Source organism: Mauremys reevesii, linkage group 6 (genome assembly GCF_016161935.1).
Source record: "Mauremys reevesii isolate NIE-2019 linkage group 6, ASM1616193v1, whole genome shotgun sequence".
Taxonomy (NCBI): Eukaryota; Metazoa; Chordata; order Testudines; family Geoemydidae; genus Mauremys; species Mauremys reevesii.
Genome location: NC_052628.1, coordinates 82,649,070 through 82,669,315, shown reverse-complemented (window position 1 = coordinate 82,669,315; position 20,246 = coordinate 82,649,070). Strand labels below are relative to the sequence as shown.

Here is a 20,246-nt window from a genome sequence, read left to right as displayed (position 1 = left end):
GAGAGAAGTCATAATGGCTGTTTAGCTGACTGTCAATTAATGGATGCTTATTAACAGTTAAAAGGGTGAAACTCTGAAGATCATGGAGCCAAACTAACTGGCAGAGTAGTTCAGTGTTATGTCAGATCAGCTGTTCAGGTAAAGCTATGTTACCTCTTCAAAATACACTGTGTAAATAGTGGAGCCACCCCTTCATTGCATTTTTCTGGTTGTGGTTATCTAAGTGTGTTAATTTGGTTCAGAGTCATGGTGGTTCATAAGTACTTTGAAGTGTTAGTGAAAATAATCAACAAGAATGAACCAGTATAAAACAGAAGTTTCTTAAACTTAAAAGCTAGCACATTTGTATAATGCCAAAGGAGCCTGAGTACTGCTAACATCTAATTCTTTTTGCCCTGCTTTTGTAATTTTTAATTGACAAGTTTATTAACTTATGCTAAATCAAGTATTTGTTATATTGCTAAGCATACCAAAACATTAATCAGAATTAGTTTTATTAGCATGAATAACAAATGAATTTCTGTGATAAGCCACTTATCTTAAAGTAGTCATGCTTCTGCACAGTTTGCTTTAGGCAATAAAGCTTTAAAATTTGCTGTTAGTGAATATTTGCACGTCCTCTTACTGTGTGCAGAGGTATTTCCATGTACCTTAAATTTCAGTGATTAAAAAACTGGCTTCCTTTACTGTACATGAGCTGGCTGAACAATCCATTGACTTTCAAGGAATGTGTATTTTAAATGTTCCATTGCAAAAAAACAGACAAATAAATAAACAAACAAACCCCCTTGAGTGTTAGTAGCTCCGTTTTTTAAAAAAAATCTTATTGTATTAACTGATGGTAGACAGAATCAACCTCTAAAGAACATATTCGGGGGTGGGTCTAAGAGAATCTGAGTACATTGACATAATTTTTGGGGGGGGGCAGGAATTGTATTTTCCTTTGTGTTTGTGCAGCACCTAGCACACTTGAGGTCTGATTATGACTAAATCTTATGGGTACTAACATAACATAACACCTTTGCCACAAGGTGGCTAGCCACTTTAAATGAAGCAAATCTAGTATACCTATGCTAGAACAGGTGCTCTCAGTTTTGCCAGTTAAGCGACTGTGGCAGCACTTGGGGCTATGAAGAGCGAAGCTGTTAGTAAGGAAGCAGAAGCAGGGATTTCCTTAGGAGAAGCTGCTAGAGTTCCCTGGATAGGAGGTGATGGTGAGAACCTGCTGGGAAAAAAGGTTCTCTAAGGAGAAAGCCTTGGGAGATAGTACTCATTGAAAAGAATAAGGAAGACTCCTGCAGTAGGGCCTGAGGCAAGAGGAATTAAGAGGGGCAAAGGAGGCTGTAGCCTTGGGTGTGCTGGAAAACTGTTTTTGTGTTTGGGAAATAAAACTGTACTTGGAAAATGACTCTGTGTGTGGCAGTGGATCCTTTGTTGGCTGGGGACAAGCCAGCCCCACACAACCTTCTTTTCTCCTATAGCATAAAAGGTACACCAACCATTGTACACATAGCCTAATTTGCTCACCACTATTTTGACATTGGAAAAACTTTTTCAGGAGGGAGGATTAATACTAATGTCATACAACTTTGGCCTCAGATATATTTTGCAAATACAAGTGGAAACTGTGCCTATTTAGCAGGTATATTCCCCCCCTTGTGACAGATATGGTAGTTTCCTTCAACATACTAGACAAGACTTATTGAATTATGTTTAAGCTTCACTGTGGGCTATGGGAGGGACAGCACAGCCCTCCTGGAATAAAGAACTGGGGTGGGGGGAGAATGGTTAGGCAAATTCAGTCAAGTTGTAACATCTCTGGAGAGCTACCGCCCCTGGGAGGGTCTAGTGTATGTTGGTTCTAATTGGACTTTCCAGGAACCAACCAACAAAGTAAGGATGCTTGGTTAAATAGCCTGAGTAAAAACTGACTCAGGGCCTTCTTTCTGATCCAACAAATGGACCAAACCTTTGGTCCAAGGGGTGCCCTGGGTCCAGTCCTTCCTGAGAAGGGTTGGAAGGACTTGGCCCAGTTTGTGTGCTTTTTGTAAGCTAACAGTTGTGATGAACTTGTGACCACATTGAAACTCCGGTTTGGGGTTTGAAGGACTGTTCACTTGCCAGAGTCCTTGCTGGTGTTGGGGTGATCTCCTGTAAGCTTATTAGCATGCATATGAGTTTTCTTATTGTTTTTAGTACCTTAAATAATAACAGCTTAGAGCTGTGTGGTAACTTAAATCTGGCAATTATACTCTATTCTGTCTCTGAGGAGAAAAGTAAAGCAGGCTTACTTGGGCAGTGTGACTTAGCTGGGGAATACACAGTATAGGCAGGCAGCTGTGCACCTTGGCAATATCCTAGTCAGGAGGGAGAGAGACACATGTCTCTGCCCAAGAGAAGTGGTGGCCGGGGACTCAAAAAGCCTAATAGTGGGTGTTCGTGCTAGATTGTAGATGGGGAAACACAGGTGCAGTTGCTCTCAACTGTTACATCCCTAGCATTAAACTCCTAATTATTTCTGACTGTCACACCTGTGGTGCCACAGTGCAATTCACTACTGTAAAATATCAGCATTAGAAATATTTGAATTCAAGTGAATTCCCAGAATTTCAAGAGGAAGTTGGATTTAAAATGGGGCTACCACTAGTTAACAGTGAAAGAACAAGATGATAGATGCTTTTGATAACACTATTAAATTGGCCTAAATGCCAACATAATTTCAGCTCAAACTCTATGGCAAAATCCTTCCCCCATTGAAGTCTGTGGCAAAACTCCCAATGGTTTTACCCTAGGGATTCATTTCAATGTTGAGTTACACAGGTGCAGCTATTGTTAAAATAGCTAAATACATGTGAAAATCAGGGCAGAAGTGGGCCTATGAATTTAGTACTTGAGATGTGCAGGAATTTCATAGGCCATTTGTGGGAATGGAAATAATATGAACCCGATAATCAGTATACAAAAGTCTTAACATCTGGCCCGTATATAGAACTTCTGAAAATGAATTGGGAGGATACATGTTAAAATGCAAAATTTTCAGGATAAAGCCATCTCTTTTGAACAATGGTATTTCACTTAGAGAACAAATGACCCTTTTTCTGTGTATCCATAAAAGAAATTCTTTATAAGGTGATATTCTAATAGTGCTTCACAAGTCTCATCTGCAAGTTTTCAAAAATGGTTTGGATCCTTTCTATAGAAAGTGTGCATCACAACGAGACACAGACATACTTTCACTATCTCTTAACAATAAATAATAATAGAGAGACCTTTAGAGTGTACAGGAAAATTTGATTTTAAAAATATGATGGGGCTATTCTTTTATATAAGAGCTTCTGGAGTGTGTTTTTTTTTCCTGAGCAGACACAAACATGCTCTTGTTAAATGTCGAAAGTAAAGCCCATGCATGCTGAGCTTGTCAGGATAGCGGTGCATAAATTTCAAAACAAACTAATTGTTAAATCAGGGCAATTTTATGCAGCAAAAGAGGTGTTTGTTTCCGTTTCTTAGCAGGCAAGTCTCTAATTCCATTTCTCTAAATGTGTTGGTGTTCACCAGTTGATTGGATGGAACACTCATTTTTCAAAATTTGGAACAGAGGTGCGACTTCAGTGTACAAAATGGGCACCCTGGCCTATTCCATTGTGGCTCTTGAATGGAACTGACTGATGTGTAGTACTTTTGCCAGTGTTTATTTCAAAGGCTACAGGTTCAGTTTCCCAGATCTTCTTTTTGACAGAAAAATATAAAAATGGTTGACTTCCCTCAGACATGGGAGCATGAGTTTTGACACATTCTGACAGTTCTTTATGGGGAATTCAGATGTACAGTGGGAAACACATTTTTGTTTATGTACAGGAGATCTAGTGGATGGGTTGGCCAATGGTTCTTCAAGAGAATGAGGGCATAACTGGCCCATAAGGACACTGTGGGCTACATATGGGAGGAATCAGGTGCTCCTTTAGGTAACTAGTAATGGAGCAGCTGAGCTAGAAAGTGGCTGCTAAAACACTAGAAAGGAAAAAGTTGTTTAGCCGGGACTGGGGAGAAAAAGGGTCTCTTTAGAGAAGATCTGTGCTTCAGGCTGGAATGCACCCAAAGGAGATAGAGTTGGGCTCTGTGGCGGCAAGTCTGGAATGAGGGCTCACAACTAACAGTGACAGTCCCGAGAACTGTCAGGGTCCCTGGGGAAGGGTGACAGTTGGGCAGCTTCTCTCATGAGGTAAAACAAAAACTATGTAGATAAATACAAGTAAAGCCATTCAAAAATGCCCGAAGTACAATGGTTAGAAATATATTTTTCATTTGTTTTACCCTCAAGAGAGAATTATGAGCTCAAGTGAAAATTACCAATAAGTTTCCTAAGTCTGTTTGTTTTTATTTTTTCCCAGTGGTTTTAGAAGTATGTAACAAATAGACCTAAAAATTAAAGTGCATTTTTTTGCAATGTTGTCTTTTTACTACAGCGCTTACATTTTCTTCTGTGCATGTGATGGTGCAGCTTAGAAACTTCTAGTTGCAAGTAACAGACTTCTTGTAAAGTTAATGATACAGCAATTAAGTACTTTTATCTAGACTAGAACATGGTAAAAATCATTAGACAAATTTGCTATGCATGAACACACATAAACTATTTATATATGATTCCAAGAGTGCAAACATTAATTGGAAACAAAGTATAGCCTTGGGGTATTGTAACAAGGCTCTGATTTCATTAGAAGCTACTAAAGCAGATATAGTACTTTATTTTCCTTTTAATTGCTGCTTATATATATATATATATATATATATATAATTATACACTCAAGTTTCAGATCAGAAATTGTGTTTTTCAGTAAGAAAATATTTTGGAAGCAGCAGCCGTGCTGTTGCTTTTTGAAAGCAATGTCTTCTACATCTGATAGGCTACTGATTTCCTTTGTGTTTGGTTTATTATTATTAACCTAAATATACTCTGTTCTCAACAAGGCTAGTCACTAGCATAAAGACTTGGCAGTATCAATAGAATTGATTTTGATAGTATAGAAACAAATTGCCATTCCAGAGAGCCGTCACTTCCACATAAAAGTGAGCCTGCCTTTAACTATGGTTGAAGGGTTTAGTCCTTCAGTTTGGGTCATCATATTTTCACTTAGATCCGATTGGCTGGCTGTGCCAGAAGGACAGGAGGCAGTGGCTGTTGTTTAATTAGGCTGCAACTTTATTCTAAAATATCTGGGAGTACCCAGGAGATAAAAGAATACTGTGCAGATAATTCCATAATCATTTCAATATATTCCCCAGGGGCTTCTATCAGCTTCTCCCCAAACCTTTTCCACCCTCATCCCAGCCAACCTGCTGCTGGGACTATACCACAGTTACCCGCTTGAATGAAGGTTGAGGGAGATCCAGGTTTGAGTCCTCCTCTGTCTGATTCAGAACAGGGACTTAAACTTGGGCCTCCTGTATCCTAGATGAATGTCCTGACCACCAAGCCCTGGGCTATTCTGGGGTAGGTGGAGGGCCTCTCCTTTATTTTTCATTAAAAAAAACACTTTGAAAGGTCTGGGTTTTGTCCCCCAGTGTGGAACGGGAAACATTTTGCAGGACAGGGAAACCGTTTCCACCCTGCTCTAATTATGAATAAAATCAGCCTTACGTATTACCAGGGTTGGCTCTAGCAGCTCTGCTGCCCCAAGCAAATGTCTTTCTCTACCAACTTCTAGACAGGGTACTGAATGTTTTGCTGCCCTGAATATTTTGTTGTCCTAGGCAACCACTTGTTCTTACTTGATAGTAGAAGCAGCCCTGCCAATTACACAGTTGAAGAATTACTGGTGAGATGTTTTCTTTTAGCTTTATGCAATTGTTATTTGAAACAGGATTAGCGAGAAAACATCTATGCAAAAAGATCTACTTAGGAATTGTTAGTTTGAATTCATTTGGGAAATGCTAGTAATCTAATTCACTTAGTACAATGGCTATGTAGATCACTCTGGTGATATGAATGAGAGCTAAACCATGTAATTTAGTGCAGGTTAAAAATAACTTTTTGCTTCTACAAAGAACAAAGTGTGATTATTGTGAATTGACATAGCAGTCTGCCTAGTGTCATCTTCCTCTTCCTGACTTAAATACATGTTACCTCACCTGGTACCCAGGGACTGCAATGATGGGTGTCTTAGAAATGATACATACAATAATAAATGATTATTGTATCATGTTTTGGTCAGACTGGAATGGGGTTCCTGGGTGTGTGGTGTGTTAAATAAGGCATATGCTGAAAAATATAGTTTCAGCTGACCCAAAACTATTCATGTATTTGACACAAAATAATTTCAATAAAAAAAAAAGTTTTGGGCTAGATCAGTGGTTCCCAAACTTTAGCAACCTGTGAACCCCTTTCACTAAAATGTCAAGTCTCACGAACCCCCTCTTAAAAATGAATATTTCCAGGAATTTTCTCCTTTACCTGAGTATAAATTATAAAAGCAGTGATCTTGGAAATATAAAATTGTTTTTATGACATGCTTATTACACACTATTTATTATTAATTATATTTATCATTACAGTATTTTATTACATATAGAAAACGGCAACACTCTTCCAAGATCTCACTTTTGTAGCTTGTATCACTTTGATTAAGCTTGTTATAAGACAAGGCTCCTATGTTTCATCAATGACTATCAGATGTGAAACAGCATGAAGGTATTTAAGAAGCCAACTGAAAAGAGTTCCTCCTACACAAGCATTCAGGTCTTGAGCAGTCCAGGCAAACAACGCACATTACAGCAAAGCTTAAACTTGTTCTTCATAATAATTTAAAAACAACACTAGCTGCCTATTTAATTTAAAAAACATGAAAAAATATCCACCTCCCTTTCCTTTCTTATGACGAATCTTGAAGTTTAAATCTCCTCAGTAAGAACAGGAGTACTTGTGACACCTTAGAGACTAACACATTTATTTGAGCATAAGCTTTCATGGGCTACAGCCCACTTCATCGGATGCATAGACTGGTACATACAGCAAGAAGATATTTATACATACAGAGAACATGAAAATGTATGTATAAATATCTTCTTGCTGTATGTTCCAGTCTATGCATCCGATGAAGTGGGCTGTAGCCCACAAAAGCTTATGCTCAAATAAAATGTGTTAGTCTCTCAGGTGCCACAAGTACTCCTGTTCTTTTTGCGGATACAGACTAACATGGCTGCTACTCTGAAATCTCCTCAGTGTGATAGATATGCTTGCTTTGATCAGGGGCAGCTCCAGGCCCCAGCACGCCAAGCGCGTGCTTGGGGCGGTATGCCGTGGGGGGCGCTGTGCTGGTCGCCGGGAGGGTGGCATGCGGCTCCGGTGGACCTCCCGCAGGCACGTCTGTGGGAGGTCCACCGGAGCTGCGGGACCGGCGACCGGCAGAGCGCCCCCGTGGCGTGCCGCCATGCTTGGGGCGGCAAAATGGCTAGAGCCGCCCCTGGCTTTGATCTACTTAGCTCTTGTCAGTCCAGGGGCTCTGGGCTGCTGGTCTCATGCTTCCCGGGGTCCCTAAGGACAGCTCTGTCCATCATTAGGGGATTTTTTCCCGACAACCCCCAGGGGTTCACGAACCCCAATTTGGGAACCACTGGGCTAGATTCACCAGGGCATGTGGGTACCATTTGCAAAAGAGGTGGTGGTTGCCTGACTTATAATATTATGTCCAGTGGTTAGAGCTCTCATCTGGATATGAGACATCCAGGTTTAAATTCCTGCTCTGGAATAGAGACTTGAACTTGGGTCTAGTCCTTTCCTACACGACAGCCCTAAACACTGGGCTAGTGGTTATTCTAGGTTGGCGCTTCCTGTTGAAGTTGTTCTTCTGTATATAAAATACCTGAATAGTCTTTGGGTCAGAGAGACAGCATAAGCCTGCTTGACTGTATAGCATGGTGGAGATGACCCACAAGAGGGGAGCTCAAACCTTGCCTCAGAGCAACAATTTAAACATGGGTATCTCACAACCCAGGTGAGCATCCTAGCTAAAAGTTATAAGAAGGGTTCATTTTTTTTAATCTAGCCCCATAAAAATGCTCAGAAACAAAATCATTCCAGTTGAATGAAACATTTAGTTGGACTCAAAATGAATTTTTTGATTTACAAAAATTCAGGAAAAATTAGGATTTTTTTTTTTAATTTTCAGAACTGCCAATAAGATGAAAAATGAGTTATTTCACTTAACTGGCTGATGCTGGAGTGGCTAAACTCATCCCACAGATGTAAACAATCAATGGACAACTAAGTGTTTCATCTCACCAAAGGGAGATGAATTTCTGGCTTTTCACAGGCAGGAGTCTACTGTTACCAAATGAAGAATATGATTGGGAGAGAGAGTCAGATTTTTTTCTTCTTCTTAAAAAAAGATGAAAACCCAAAAATAGTCATCCCAATTCTGCTGAAAACTGAACAATTTTCAGTTTTCAATGACATTTTTTGTTTTTTTGGGTTTTTGGTTTTCTAGCTCTTTTAGGAAAACAGACCCTCTTCATTAAAAATGTCTTTTAGTTAAAACCCCATTTTTTTGTTTAAAATATATACGTATATATGACCAATTTTTTTCATCCAGCCCTAATGACTAGCCCACTCATATGTAAAGTAATTAAATAAAAAGGAAACCTCAGCACCATTCTGTGCTCACATTGAATTTAAGAGGAACCATTTTATTTGATTATTGTAGCCCTTGGTCTCTCTTTCCACTTTTCTACTCTTATTGATTGTTGCTTTTGTTGTGCAATGTCTAAAATTAGATTGTAAACTCCCCCAGTCAGGTACTGTGTGTTTTATTTGGATGTGAAGTGCATACCACAATTTAGGTCCTGTATATAGAGTAATTGCAGTAAAATTCAGCCTGGGTATATACAGGTGTATCTTTCTTTGATATGATCAGAGCTGTTACAGGGCTAAATTTGGTTTGATGTCGCTAGCAAAAGCTTACAATCAACCTTTCCAATGTTCAAGATGATTGTATATTTCATTTTGGCATCTGACAAAGGCAAACTGCAGAGCATTATAAGTAGTGCCCGCTTTGATTTCTTTTGATACTCAGGTAGCCAAATGAAATATACAATCATCTTGAACTGCTTTTTCCATGCTTAAAATTGGAATGCAATAAGTATGCAACTTGATTTTGTATAGGTCAGGCAAGCCAACTATAATATAATCCATAAATGCATTCACATGCTTTCTCTTAGACAATACTAATATATTTAATAGAAAACTTCCACACATGGTGTAAAATCAACAAGAATAGTTAGTGGGAAACCTAACAGTTAATTAGCAGCACATTTCATCAAAACAAAATGGTTCAGGACAGAAAGTTGAACTGCTTATAGAATATTGTTGCAACAAAATTGTTTTACTGGAGTTTACTATAAAAGAATTACTTGTGGAAGCAGTTAAACAAAGCTGAAGGTGGATGGTGAAAAATTGGCCAAAGACTACACAAATGTACTGCTCCCATGGTAGTATGACGAGTGAAAAAGAAAAGCAGCTGTTAACTGGATAAGATGTGAAAAGTAAAGTATTCCATACCATTTTCATTCCAAATACTCTACTTACATGGACTTTTTAATTGTCTCTAATATAATATCTGACATGACTGAGTGAAAAGAAAATTTCCATTAAAATAAAACTGGTCATGTGTAGGGTTAGAGGCACTGTTTATAAATACTATGGTGACTATGAATCTTTCAAATGTGAAACTAAAATTACTTCTAGTAAACTTTACGTTCTGTCTACAACCAGTTAATGCTGAGATGATCATAATATTTAAAACCTTTTACTATAAGTAGATATCTGATGACCAAAGTGGGCAAAATTGAAAAGACAGGGGACACTTTCTTCAACAACAGAAGCAATTCTAGCAGCAGTGATTGCCACAGCTGTAGCAGTGGAAGAGAGGGCAGCAACATTCCTTTGTACTGAAACTTACCAAAAAAAAATAAAAAATAAAAAATGACCCAGGTTGCCTTTTTCTTTTTCGCCCTATTATGTCTTCCTGATAATTGGAGAATTACTGCAGAAGCAGTTAGTCTCATCTTTCCTTCTCACTGTCAGGTATGCAGATATTCACACAATATATAGGATGTGCTTATGCTGGTGAACTTGCCTCTACAATGTTCAATTTATGCTTGGATACAGAGCTTAAGGCATTATGGGGAGACCATACAATGAACTCTCAACAAGTTCTACGTTTATTCATTGTCATTCAAACGTTGTTCACGTAGAACACTTTCTAATTATAAATATAGTTTAAAATAAAATATATGTTGATTTTGAGGCTAGCTTGGTTTTGCTTCGAAGGCCTGGTCTACACTACGAGTTTAAGTCGAATTTAGCAGCATTAAATCGAATTAACCCTGCACCCGTCCACACAACGAAGCCATTTTTGTCGAAATATAGGGCTCTTAAAATCGATTTCTGTACTCCTTCCCGATGGGGGGAGTAGCACTGAAATCAACATTGCTGGTTCAAATTAGGGTTAGTGTGGATGCAATTCGAAGGTATTGGCCTCCGTGAGCTATCCCAGAGTGCACCATTGTGACCATTCTGAACAGCAATCTGAACTCAGATGCACTGGCCAGGTAGACAGGAAAAGCCCCGCTAACTTTTGAATTTCATTTCCTGTTTGCCCAGCATGGAGCGCTGATCAGCACAGGTGACCATGCAGTCCCAGAATCAAAAAAGAGCTCCAGCATGAACCGTACAGGAGGTACTGGATCTGATATCTGTATGGGAAGATGAATCCGTGCTATCTGGACTCCATTCCAAAAGACGGAATGCCAAAACATTTGAAAAAATCTCCAAGGCCATGATGGACAGAGGCCACAACATGGACTCAACACAGTGCTGCGTGAAACTTAAGGAGCTCAGACAAGCGTACCAGAAAGCCAAAGAATCAAACAGATGCTCTGGGACAGAGCCGCAGACATGCTGCTTCTACGCTTAGCTGCAGACAATTCTGCAGGGGGCTGCCACCACTACCCCACCCCTGTCCATAGACTCTGATGATGGGGTACTCTCAGTCATCATGCCTGAGGATTTTGTGGACAGGGAAGATGATGATGAGGAGGAGGAGGAGGACGAGGTTGAGGAGAGCACACAGCACACCATTCTCCCCGACAGACAGGATCTTTTTCTCACCCTGACTGAAATACCCTCCCAAGGCAGTATCCAAGCCATAGAAGGGACCTCTGGTGAGTGTACCTTTTGTAAATATAAAACATGGTTTAAAAGCAAGCGCTTTTTAATGATTAATTTGCCCTGAGGACTTGGGATGCATTCGTGGCCAGTACAGCTACTAGAAAAGTCTGTTAACGTGTCTGGGGATGGAGTGGAAATCCTCCAGGGACATCTCCATGAAGCTCTCCTGGAGGTACTCTAAAAGCCTTTGAAGAAGGTTTCTGGGGACAGCAGCCTTATTCTGTCCTCCATGGTAGGACTCTTCATCATGCCATGCTAGTAGCAAGTAATCTGGTATCATTGCATGACAAAGCCTGGCAGCATAAGGTCCCGGTGTTTGCTGGCATTCAAGCAACATCCGTTCTTTATCTCTCTGTGTTATCCTCAGGAGATTGATATCGTTCATGGTAACCTGGTTGAAATACAGGAATTTAATTAAGGGGACATTCATAGGTGGCTATTCCTACTGGGCTGTTTCCCTGTGGCTGAAAAGAAACATCCCCACAGTTGCAAATGTTTCAAGCCTCTCTCCTCCGTCCCAAAGGCCATCTCAGATAAGGCGGTGAAAAAAACGCACATGCAGTGAAATGTTCTCTGAGCTCATCCAGGCATCCCGCACTGAAAGAGCTCAGCAGAAAGTGTGGAGGGACACAATAGAACAGAACAGGAAGGCGGCCAGTGATGTGAGGAGAAGTGGCAGCAGGAAAATCAGAGGAGGCAGGATACAATGCTGGGGCTACTGCAGGAACAAACGGACATGATGCAGCATCTGGTGGAGGTTCAGGAACATCAGCTGAAGAGACTGCCTCTGCAGCCCCTGTTTAACCACTCTCCCTCCTCCCCAAGTTCCATAGCTGCCTCCTCACCCAGACGCCCAAGAACATGGGCGGGAGGAGAGGCTCTGGGCACCCAACCACTCCAGCCCAGTGGACAGAAGGCTGTCATTCAACAAGTTTTGCAGTAGACTTTTCCTTTCCTCCTCCCCTCTTTCCACACCCCACCCGGGCTACCTTGTGAGTTATCTCCCTATTTTTATAATAAAGTAATAAAAAAATACATGATTTCTAAACGATAGTGACTTTATTTTCAAGCTGTGATTGATGGGGGGAGAGGGCAGTTGGCTTACAGGGAATTAGAGTCAACCAAGGGGGTGGGTTTTCATGAAGGAGAAACAAATAGAACTGTCTTATTCGGATAAGGGAATTGGGAAAGGCAATGGACAATTGCCTAAAAGAAACCAAACAGAAAAATACCCGACCTACACACACAACTTCAACTCAATTTCCCTCTCAACACGTTGTCGTTATTTTCTTCAGGACAATACAAGTAGAGGTGCATTTATTGCAGTGACAGAAGCAAAATCCAGGTTTGTCATTGTTATACAGTACTCTTGGAAAACTCAGTCTGAACATATGATGCTTCAGTTATATTTGTTTCATGCACCTCTTTTTCTGCCCTTCCTTCTCCATCCCTCCTGATCCCCAACTTACTTCACTGATTCTGTCCGCTTCCATTCATTCATAAATGCTTTATTGTGCTTTAAGGCTGCCTTGATGTATCCTGATTCCAGGTTGCATGAAGACTTTTCAATACAATCTTGAATCTTTTCATAGCATCACATCAAAGCATGGAACCAGAATGGAAGTGGCCACAGGCCTCTGAGTGTAACAAACATTGGAACTAGGTATACATTGCGCACCCATTGTGGTGCCACTTCTTCAGATCTTTAATATATTTTAAATGGTACTTTCATTATCTGTTAAGACAGATAGCAAAGCTCCCAAGGTGTAGATGTAGTTGAGCTGAGTGCTTAAAACAGGCAGTAGCTGTGGTTAAATTTGGACCTTTGCATCTGTCCTGTGATGATATTTTAAAATCTCAGTAAAGGTACAGTAGGAATAGAACTGGTCCAAAACAGTTGACTAAACTTATTAAAGCCTTAGAATTTGAAAAGATAAGTTTAGAAAAGAGATGAATAACTTATAAGACATGGTTTAAAAGCAAGCGTTTTTTAATGATTAATTTGCCCTGAGGACTTGGGATGCATTCGTGGCCAGTACAGCTACTAGAAAAGTCTGTTAACGTGTCTGGGGATGGAGTGGAAATCCTCCAGGGACATCTCCATGAAGCTCTCCTGGAGGTACTCTAAAAGCCTTTGAAGAAGGTTTCTGGGGACAGCAGCCTTATTCTGTCCTCCATGGTAGGACTCTTCATCATGCCATGCTAGTAGCAAGTAATCTGGTATCATTGCATGACAAAGCCTGGCAGCATAAGGTCCCGGTGTTTGCTGGCATTCAAGCAACATCCGTTCTTTATCTCTCTGTGTTATCCTCAGGAGATTGATATCGTTCATGGTAACCTGGTTGAAATACAGGAATTTAATTAAGGGGACATTCATAGGTGGCTATTCCTACTGGGCTGTTTCCCTGTGGCTGAAAAGAAACATCCCCACAGTTGCAAATGTTTCAAGCCTCTCCTCCGTCCCAAAGGCCATCTCAGATAAGGCGGTGAAAAAAACGCACATGCAGTGAAATGTTCTCTGAGCTCATCCAGGCATCCCGCACTGAAAGAGCTCAGCAGAAAGTGTGGAGGGACACAATAGAACAGAACAGGAAGGCGGCCAGTGATGTGAGGAGAAGTGGCAGCAGGAAAATCAGAGGAGGCAGGATACAATGCTGGGGCTACTGCAGGAACAAACGGACATGATGCGGCATCTGGTGGAGGTTCAGGAACATCAGCTGAAGAGACTGCCTCTGCAGCCCCTGTTTAACCACTCTCCCTCCTCCCCAAGTTCCATAGCTGCCTCCTCACCCAGACGCCCAAGAACATGGGCGGGAGGAGAGGCTCTGGGCACCCAACCACTCCAGCCCAGTGGACAGAAGGCTGTCATTCAACAAGTTTTGCAGTAGACTTTTCCTTTCCTCCTCCCTCTTTCCACACCCCACCCGGGCTACCTTGTGAGTTATCTCCTATTTTTATAATAAAGTAATAAAAAATACATGATTTCTAAACGATAGTGACTTTATTTTCAAGCTGTGATTGATGGGGAGAGGGCAGTTGGCTTACAGGAATTAGAGTCAACCAAGGGTGGGTTTTCATGAAGGAGAAACAAATAGAACTGTCTTATTCGGATAAGGGAATTGGGAAAGGCAATGGACAATTGCCTAAAAGAAACCAAACAGAAAAATACCCGACCTACACACACAACTTCAACTCAATTTCCCTCTCAACACGTTGTCGTTATTTTCTTCAGGACAATACAAGTAGAGGTGCATTTATTGCAGTGACAGAAGCAAAATCCAGGTTTGTCATTGTTATACAGTACTCTTGGAAAACTCAGTCTGAACATATGATGCTTCAGTTATATTTGTTTCATGCACCTCTTTTTCTGCCCTTCCTTCTCCATCCCTCCTGATCCCCAACTTACTTCACTGATTCTGTCCGCTTCCATTCATTCATAAATGCTTTATTGTGCTTTAAGGCTGCCTTGATGTATCCTGATTCCAGGTTGCATGAAGACTTTTCAATACAATCTTGAATCTTTTCATAGCATCACATCAAAGCATGGAACCAGAATGGAAGTGGCCACAGGCCTCTGAGTGTAACAAACATTGGAACTAGGTATACATTGCGCACCCATTGTGGTGCCACTTCTTCAGATCTTTAATATATTTTAAATGGTACTTTCATTATCTGTTAAGACAGATAGCAAAGCTCCCAAGGTGTAGATGTAGTTGAGCTGAGTGCTTAAAACAGGCAGTAGCTGTGGTTAAATTTGGACCTTTGCATCTGTCCTGTGATGATATTTTAAAATCTCAGTAAAGGTACAGTAGGAATAGAACTGGTCCAAAAACAGTTGACTAAACTTATTAAAGCCTTAGAATTTGAAAAGATAAGTTTAGAAAAGAGATGAATAACTGTGAAGAGGAAGTGAAGCAAGAGTTCTTATTTATACTTTTTCATCACAAGAACAAGGGGACAGCACATTTAAAACTGAGGAAAGGAAATGTATTTATTTTTACACAATGACTAATTAACTTGTGGAACTCACTGCCACAACATTTCTGCAGTCAAGATCTTGGAATTCATTTTTCCCAATGTTAATTTTTGTGTTAATAATAAAAGCTTTCACAACTGTCCTTAAAAAAATCAGATGACAATCTGCAGCATAAGCTTTTGCTTTGAAACCTTAACTACCTGAGCTGATCCTCACTTGTCACATAAAAGATCACTACATTGTTTCTTAATTCTTATATTTAAACTACAGGAAGAGAAGATGAGGAAGGGACTCTACATTCCCTCAAGGAGAAGTTAAAGACAAGATGAAGTGGAACTTGTTTAAAAACAGCTGACAGTGGAGGTCCATTTTATTTGGGTGTTGTCTAGCTAATAAATGGTAATCAAATAACTATTTCAACACAAGTAATTGATAATTAACTTTATTTATGTAAACATATAATCTACATTACTGTTAATTCACATGTGTTTGTGTGAGGGTGTGTGTGAAATCAAGCCCTGGAGCAAGAGGTCTCAATGCCAGGGATGAATTTGGCCCATGAGGTTCATAAATGTAATTGTCATGCAGTAACACAGCTATGTGAAATTGTGTTTTTCCAGTCACTGACTGGTTAATTCTCATAAGGGTGTTTGTGACTTTTATGAATTGCAAAAAGTCTTCAGAATGAACTTTTCTTTCTGTTATACTTTTGCCAATCAAAGCTAATCCAATAGATAGTTTGAAAAGAATTTTTAACTTGAAATGGTTCCAGGTTGTAACCTCTTATTCCAAGTTTCAGTCCAGCGTGAATTTTTAGAGCTGAGTTATAAGACGCTGAAAATAGGATTTTTTTAATGGAAAGGCTCACAGCACCTTAACTACACTAATGTGAATGGCAGTGCTGTAACTTAGTGCATATAAGACTTTCATGCATTTCACAATAGCTTTTTAAAGTGTTCTAATGTGTTTAAAACTCTCATCCTAACAAGCTGGATTTAAAAAGTGAAATATCAGGTTTTTACCAAGTGAATGCACAAAAATATTTGTTTTATATATTTCTTCTGCTGATAGCCATAAATCAGAATAGCTCCATGCAAGTGCAGTATTAGAGTGAATTTGTATTCAACCTTTGAAGACCTGGTTCACTCCAGCCTAATGCCAAGCCATGATTTCAGGAGTTAGTCATGAAGAAAATAGTGAAAGGGGGAAAGTCATCCAGCAGAAAATCATCCTAGCTTCAGAACCAAATGGCAACATTATTGTAGACTGCACTCCCTGAGATCTTCTATGAGAGATTTGGTACTGGTCTTAATGTAAGGCCTGTGGAACTTTAAAAGTTAATTGTATTGACAAACCAGTCAGAAGTGATGGTTCAGAGAAGACATGACTCACCTTGCCTTTGTTAGACTGAAAAACATCTATTGGAGCATGTAACTGGCCTCAGTAACTCCATTTTCCTATCAATGTTACCATCCTCCTCCCTCTCTTTCCCTGTCAATAGATTGCTATTCTCGTATCATACATGTTGTCTTAAAAGAGACTAAGCTCTTTGGGTCAGAGACAGAATCTTAGTATGTTTGTGTAAACAGCCTAGAACAAAAGGCCCCTGAATACGATCAGGGCCCTTGGGCTCTTCTACAAATTAATAATACTGTTCCTAGGTGCTTAATGCTGTACATAATGCTGCAAATATCATTTAGTGTAAGGGCAAGCAACAGAAGTATAAAATATTTGCATGACAACGTTGATAACAGTAGCTCAGTCTTGAGCCAGGAAAACTCTTAAACGTGTGCTTATGACCATCACTATTCAGGAAGGCACTTAAGCACATTAAACATATGCTTCCTCTTGGATAGGGATGCTTTCTTGCATTGAAGCCAATCGCTGTGGCCACACCCATGTTTCACTTATTTTCATATTGTGGATGTCTACACTGTATGTTGATAATTAATAAAGATGTACAGAAAAATATACGTATTCATTTATACTATGCAGTTTTACAAATTTTTGCCATAGAGAAAACAGGAGGTTTTCACCAGCAAAAGTATATGTTTGATGAGGAACAAAAAACTGTCAAGGAAAAGGTGAGAAGGAGAACAAAAAGCATTCAAAATGCACATGATGAACACCCTCATCTTTATATATGAGAATACTACAGCCCTGGCACTGATTCGTGATATTGTAATACAAGCTATGGAGCAATAGACCATGCAAACTAAGGGGGATGAGAGAGACAGAGAAAAGCAGGGAACCAGTGTTTCTGTGGCTCATTCTAAGTGTCACTGGATTTTAATTATAATTTCGGTGACAATCATTTTAACTTGTGGCAAAAACCCTGATCACCATCTGGAAAAATATAGTAGATAAAGTACTAAGTAGAAGTGTTTACTTTTGTTACTTGAATTACCCTCATGCCTAGTTCAGTGTCCTATTGCATTAGACATTGTCTGCACAATCTCATAAACAGAAACAGTCCCTATCTGAAAAACTTACAATCTAATTAGAAAACCCAGAAAACACAATAATAGTGTAGTGGGTACATGCACAGCATCAGAGGGACACGTCTTATTAATTACATTCTTAAAAAATAAATTGCCCCCTTGTTTTTTTCCTATTTTCCAGGTATCACAGCCAGCCTGATCCACCATTGCTGCCTAAGTACACCCTCCTTGTTCCACCCTACTCACCACACAAGGATGCAACTCATATACCACAAAAATAATAATGGCTCTGCTCCTTGCAGAAAGCAGTGCAGAGCTACAATGCACTCTTACTTAAAAAACCCTATATCTTCAAACTAAGTTTACTACAGCTTCAGGAAGCACCTGTGGTTGTCAGGTACCACAGTTCCGTTGTGGACAGACAACTCAAGGATGAAAGAATGTTGGGCACTTTTCCTAGGAGGCTTTGAAGGGAAGGTCAACAAATGGGCAAGGTGGGAGGGAAGGAGAAGGGCAAGTATGAAGTAGCAAGATGGTTGTATGTGGAAGCTTATGTTGAAAATCCTAGATGCCAAAAGCTTTCCTTAAAGTCAGCATAAACTTCCACATACAAACATGTTGCTTGCAGGCAAGAATGCTGTCTATTGAACTACCAAGAACTTTTATTCTACATAGAGCATTTAATTGGACTTTTTGCTAAAGATAAGCAATATAGAAGATCAGTCAGATATCCACTTTACACTATCAGAGATAAGGAAAGCAATTAGAGTTAAAGCCCTGTGAGTTCTCTAATTAATAAGGATGTAATAACAATGAAGACAATCTGATTGTACCATACTGCTTTGCCTCACACACTAATTCATTATCAGCTAGGTGTGGCTGCAGTGACCATTGGAGTTTGCTAGAGTTCATCAATAATTAATTCAACACATTCATATTAAACAGGCCTGTCTTTAATCTTGACTGGCCATTGCTGGAAATGTGTTCTCCCTTTCTCAACTAAAACAACTTGCATGGTTTGTAATATATATAATTGAGAATGAGGCATTGATAGCATGGGTTGTAAACAGAAAAATATTCAAGACCTAGACATTAAAATAGTCATAAAGCTTCCCGAGAGGCTCTGAAGACCTCCTACAAAGTGTGATGGAGTCTTCAAAAGAACACAAGCCTTTTTTACATTCAAAAATTGTGATGATGTATTAAGCACGGATTAGGAGTCCACTAACTGTTTTTGTGAAGACTATTACAATTTTGTTCATTGAGAAATAATAAGGATGGATGGAGCTTTTGTCCACAGAAATATTCCTGTTTGATTTTTCAGACAAAATTAGAATTGATGGAGTAATAATGTCCACTGTAATTACTTCATGGGCAGTTAAGTTATGAGTAACTTAACTGCTGGGTGCTCCAGTTGATGAGATACTGACTATTACTTGTATTACAGCGAGACATGCAGTGTGGTAATGAAGCCTGCTGGGTGCCCAAAGTTCTGTTGAAAGTACCTAGAGCCATTTTAAAAGATGGACAAACCAAGTCTGGTAGATTATTCTACTGTGCCCAGGCACTGGGAACAGGATTTGCCACTAGTGCTAGAAGGATACTGCACGCAACTAAACGGGAGATTAATCTGAATAGGAAAAAGGACAATTTCTCTCCGGATATATTCCAGATCACTCCACTGCTATATGAACTTCGTTATACAATTCATGTTGAAATAGCCATACTATATCCTGCAAAACTAAGAGCTATTTACCAAGACATTAAAGATTTATAAGAAATTAAATCCTCTCCTGTGGAGAGAGTCAGCATAAGGTCTATGCACCACTCATGCTAGTTCTCCTCTGCCAGGGGAGAATTTCACCATTAGTGACAAAGATGATGGAAGAATAGAGCTTGAAGAGGGGAGTGTGTGTGTGTGTGGGGGGAGGGAATAGGTTGTTTTTTTCTTCATATTAACCAAAACTTTCATTTTAGATACACCTACTGGGTAAAATATCAGGCTTTTGTTTTGAACCAATCCTATAATATAGACAAGAACTGAAATAACTGTGGATAATATTATACTGTTCCTATTTCTGGATCTCATTTTTATATATTGTTCCCTCTTCCTTTTTTTATAATGTATTTTTACAACTGACTTAATAGTAGAGAGTATCTGGTTATTTTTCTCTTGTGAAAGATTTAAATATTGAGTGAAATCAGGGGTGGCTCTAGGCATTTTGCTGCCCCAAGCACGGCAGGCAGGCTGCCTTCCGCGGGAGGTCCGCCAAAGCCGCGGGACCAGCAGAACCTCCGCAGGCAAGCCGCCAAAGGCAGCCTGCCTGCCGCCCTCACGGCGCCAGCAGAGCGCCCCCCCACGGCTTGCCGCCCCAAACATGCGCTTTGGCGTGCTGGGCCTGGAGCCGCCCCTGAGTGAAATCCTCGCCTTACTAAAATTCACATGAGTTTTGCCACTGACTGCCAAAGCCTCGGAAAATCCACACCCCTGAACGATGTAGTTGTACCGATCTGATCCCTGGTGCAGACAGTGCTATGTCATGAGAAGCTCTCCCTTAGATGTAGGTAGCATCTTTACTAAACGCCATCGTGGCTCAGCTACACT

General features: G+C 40.1%; 1 long non-coding RNA gene across 8 annotated transcripts in view; it reads left to right on the top strand.

The window, feature by feature from the left end:
* The window catches only part of LOC120408672, a 118,212-nt gene extending 98,293 nt beyond the window's left edge, over positions 1-19,919 (top strand). For 6 of the 8 annotated variants that reach the window (XR_005600856.1, XR_005600859.1, XR_005600858.1 and 3 more), the window contains one exon: positions 15,471-15,611. This is a non-coding gene — a long non-coding RNA (uncharacterized LOC120408672). Of the gene's footprint in view, positions 1-15,470; positions 15,612-16,271; positions 17,158-17,822 lie in introns of those variants that run through there. The other 2 variants (XR_005600862.1, XR_005600863.1) reach the window with 2 other exon arrangements.
* Positions 19,920-20,246: the final 327 nt, after the last annotated feature.